Source organism: Orycteropus afer, unplaced genomic scaffold, assembly GCF_000298275.1.
Source record: "Orycteropus afer afer isolate SDZICR_OR568_19922 unplaced genomic scaffold, OryAfe1.0 scaffold00268, whole genome shotgun sequence".
In the NCBI taxonomy this organism is placed as follows: domain Eukaryota; kingdom Metazoa; phylum Chordata; class Mammalia; order Tubulidentata; family Orycteropodidae; genus Orycteropus; species Orycteropus afer.
Genome location: NW_006921855.1, coordinates 1,819,141 through 1,824,065, shown reverse-complemented (window position 1 = coordinate 1,824,065; position 4,925 = coordinate 1,819,141).

The following is a 4,925-nucleotide window of genomic DNA, read 5'->3' as shown; positions in this document are numbered from 1 at the left end:
AATATCTTACTTGCATGTGATATTAGTGATATTGTTCTATAATTTCTACATTCTGTGGGATCACCTTTCTTTGGAATGGGCACAAATATGGATCTCTTTCCTTCTACCCACATGCTAATATGCACAATTATTTTTGCTTCAAGTAATTTAATCAAATGTTAGTGTTATTATTAGAAACTATACTGATTTAGAAAACTAAAATGCTTTCAGAAGAAAAGTCTTTAATATATTCAAATTACAGGAAGAGTGCTGAGTCGTCTTGACAGTGTGACTATAACCATAATACACATGCTCTTTTTTATGATTATAAGGTAAATGATTGAGGATATTTTCAGAAGATGTATCAATTGTCTCAAATTTACATGGTTCTTGAAAACTAAGTGTTTTCAACTGTATATTCACTCATTTGCAGTTCAGTGTAGTAAAGTTGCTTATCAAAAAATGTACCCTAATGGCATGAAGGGACCTCTGGTAGCATAGTGCCTAAGGCACTTGACTGCTAACCAGGAGGCTGGAGGTTCAAACCCACCAGCCACTTCTCGGAAGGAAGATGGGGCAATCTACTTCCATAGTGATAGTGCCTCGGAAACCCAAGGAGGGGTCGCTATGAGTTGGGTCTGATTTAATGGCACATAACAACAACACCAACAAAAATGACATGAAAGAAAATTTCAACAGCTATGTTTTAGTAGAGGAGTCCAGGACAGCATATAATTTGAAAACAATCGTATTTCGTATGCTACATGCTCACATTGAGTTTTTGATGCTGTTTGGCATTATTTACTAAATTAAAATCAAGTTGATATTGGCAGAATAAAAGCTTTGCTTTCCAAGTGAGTGGGTCAAATTCTGAGTAGGGATGCAGCTGCAATGAAGGAATGTGACTCTCAGCCAATTCCAAATGAAATCAATCAAAGACAGAGGTCAGAAAGGCACATCATTGTTTGTGAAACTGAAAAATAAAAATACTTTACAAATTAGGATCTTATTTAATTGCAAGAATAAATCAGTAAAATAACATCTCCTCCAAAAAGTAAAGACTTATTAGTATCTACTTTCCTTTTTTTTCCCCCCTCTTTTTATGGACAAATATCTTAAAGCTGTTCTTGTTGTTGTTATTTGCCATCGAGTGAGACTCGACTCATAGTGACCCCTCCGTGGGTTTCCAAGGCAGTATCACTACAGAAGTAGATTGCCCCATCTTCCTTCCGAGGAGTGGCTGGAGCGTTTGAACCATCAGCCTTCTGGTTAGGCACTATGCTACCAGAGCTCCCACTTTAAAGCTAGAAAAGTGAAATAAACAATATTAAATAAAAACTTGATAATGTGTCTACCTTAATTATATATTTATAAGAACATATCATGTAAATGAAAAGTATTTGTGAGAAGACCCTTCATAACCAAATAATTCATTTAAGTTTCTTTTATTCTTGGGAAGAGTCCTGAGTGGTGCAAATGATTCAACATTCAGCTGCTAACCAAATTGTTAGCAGTTCTAACTATCACACAGAGGCATCTCTGAAGAAAGGCCTGGTGATGTGCTTCCAAAACAGGCACAGCTTTGAGGTACGTGTGGAGCAGTTCCACTCGGCATCACATGGGTTACCAGGAGTCAGAATCCACCTGATGGCATCTGGGTTTTATTTCTTTAAAAAAAAAAAAAAAATCCTGAGAGGCTCCATTGCTGGAAGAGAAGTTGAGAATCTCATTTGCATTGTCACGCATTGTCATGCCCATTAGTTTCCAAATGGCTCATCATCAAGTATGGGACAAATTGAATTCTCTGATTTTAGGGGATAGGAGGAGTAATGGCCAAGTATTAGGTTAGAGTTTAAAACTGTATACTTTCACAATCTAAACAGTTGGATCTCAAGACAATTCATAGGATGATACCAAAACAATTCAAATGATAGCCAGATGCTGTTAATGGTTTTTCACTCTGAAATCAAACTCAACAATTTGGAAAACATTGTTATCTATAATATTTGGTATAAGGTTAAGGATAACACCTAGATTCAAGTGCTAGTAAGACCATCTATGAACAATGTAGCATCCATTTGGTATTTCCAGATCTGTGTCCTTTCAAAAAGTGAGAATAATATTCTGCCTCACAGAATTGTTGCAAGGCTCAAACGAGACATAATAAATGTTCATTAAGATCTTTTAAAGATGTGAAAGTGTTTTTTTTTTTTTAATTGCAAAGTGCATACAGGGTCATTATGATTACATTTTATTTTATTTATTTTTATTTGAACCTAGTGAATGTTGTTAGGAGCCATTTAGTCAGCTCGAACTCATATCAACCCTATGCATAACAAAACAAAAGATTACCCCATCCTGCACCATCCTCACAGATGTTTTTTTATGTTTGAGCCCATTGTTGCAGCCACTGTGTCAATCCATCTCATCTCGTCTTCCTTTCTTTCACTGACCCTCTGCTTTACCCACCATGTTTTCCAGAGACTGGTCCCTCCTGATAATCTATCCCAAGTAAGCAAGACAAAGTGTCACCAACCTCACTTCTAAGGAACTAAGGAACATTCTGGCTGTGCTTCTTCCAACACAAATTTGCCTTTTTTTTCTGATAGTCCATGGTATACTCAATATTGTTAACCATCATCAGAGTTCAAATGTGTCAATTCTTCTTTGGTCTTCCTTTTTCATTATCCAGTTTTCACATGAATTCATTGCTGTCAAGTGAAATTCCAACTCATAGCAACTTTATAGGACAGAATAAAACTGTCCCATAGGGTTTCCAATGCTATAAATCTTTACAGAAACAGATAGCTATATCTTTCTCCATCTGTGCACAAGTGGGTTCAAATCTCCATACCATTTGGTTAGCAGCCAACGGCTTAACAACTGCACCACCATGGCTTCTTAGCTTTCACCTACGTATGAGGAAATTGAAAAGACCCTGGCTTAGTCCTCAAAGTGGCATCTTTGCTTTTTAACACTTTAAAGAGATCTCTTGCAGTTGATTTACCCAACACAATACATTGTCTGATTGTTTGACTGTTGCTTCCATGGGCATTGATTGTGGATCCAAGTAGAATAAAATCCTTCACAATTTCAATTTCTTAGCCTTTATCATAATGTTGTTCATTGGTCCAACTGTAAGGCTTTTTCTTTTCTTCATGTTGAAGTATAATCCATATTGAAGGTTATGGTCTTTGATCTTCAGCAGTAAATGCTTTAAGTCACCTTCACTTTCAGTAAGGAAGGTTGTGTCAATCTCATATTGCAGATTGTTAGTGAATTTTCCTCCAATCCTGATGCCATGTTCTTCTTCACATAGTCCAGCTTCTCAGAATATTTGCTGAGCCTACAGATTGAATAACTAAAGTAAAAGGATTTAAATCTAACACAAAGCTTTTCCCATTTTCAAGCATGCAGTATCTTCGTGTTCTGCTTAAAATACTACTTCTTCATCCATGTACAAGTTCCCCATGAGCACAGGAGTATTTGGTGCACAGACTTAGATTAATTGCAATTTTGGTTCATGACACATGTTCATCAGTGGTCCAGCCTTGGCCCACCTTTATTTACTTGATTGATTTTTCAGTTATTTTTAATAATGTAATCAGCATTTATGAAACCACCACTCAGAACAAAAGTTAGCGTCTTGTTAACAATTCCCATCTATTCACACAATCCCACTCTACTTTGCCCTTCCTCCCTATTGAATCTTATGTTCCTCATTCTCATCTGTATTTTTTTAATAGACTTTACCTTTTTAGAGAAAAGTTAGATTTACAAAGAAAATGTGCAGCAAGTACATGGGGTTCCCATATACCTCTTCTTCCACATACACAGTTTCTTCTATTATTAACATCTAGCATTGTGGTCAATTTGTTACAATTGATGAACCAATATTGGTACATTATTATTAACTAAAGACCATAGTCTACATCAGGGTTCTCTCTTTGTGCTGTACAGTCAGATGGGTTTTGGCAAACGGGTAATGTTATGTGTTCATTGTTATAATATCATACAGAAGAGTTTCACTGCCATAAAAATGCTCTGTACTCTACCTTTTCAGCCCTGCCTACCCTCCCTGAATACCTGATAACCATCGATCGTTTTTCTCTTTCTAAAGTTTTTATTGATGATTAGAATGCAAAAAATGGAAACAGAAGAATCACTGGCAGTTGGAAAATATGAACTAATAGAAAGGAAGCTGGAGATAACATGACAGAATTTTGAAAGACCAATGACTTATTCATTGGAAATACATTTTTTCAACAACATAAATGGCAGCTATATAGTTCATCTACATCTGTGGGAAGGGATGATAGAGAAGCTCAATATTTTCAGCCAAAGCAAGGCTAGGACCTGACTCCGGAATAGATCATCAATGCTTATATGCAAGGTCAAGTTGAAGCTGAAGATAATTAAAAGTAAGTCCACAAGAACCAAAATATGATTTTGATTATATCCCTTCTGAATTTAAAGACCATCTAAAGAATATATTTGATTCATTGAACACCAATGATTGAAAATCAGAGGAATTGTCGGATGACATCAAGAACATCATCCATGAAGAAAACAAAAGGTCATTAAAAAGACAGGAAAGAATCAAAGGCATCCAAATTGGTAAGGAAGAAGTCAAACTATCCATATTTGCTGATGATATGGTCCTATACCTAGAAAACCCAAGAAACTCAGTAAAAAATCTACTGGAAGTAATTGAGAGATTTAGCATCGTGACAGGATACAAGATCAACATCCAAAAATCAGTTGGATTCCTCTACACCAGCAAAGAGATTGCTGAAAAATAAATAAGGATATCAATACCATTTTCAATAGCTACCAGAAAAATAAAATACTTGGGAATAAATCTACCAGGGACACAAAAGATCTCTACAAAGAAAACTATAAAAAAAACTACTTCAAGAAACCATAAGAGATCTACATAAATGGAA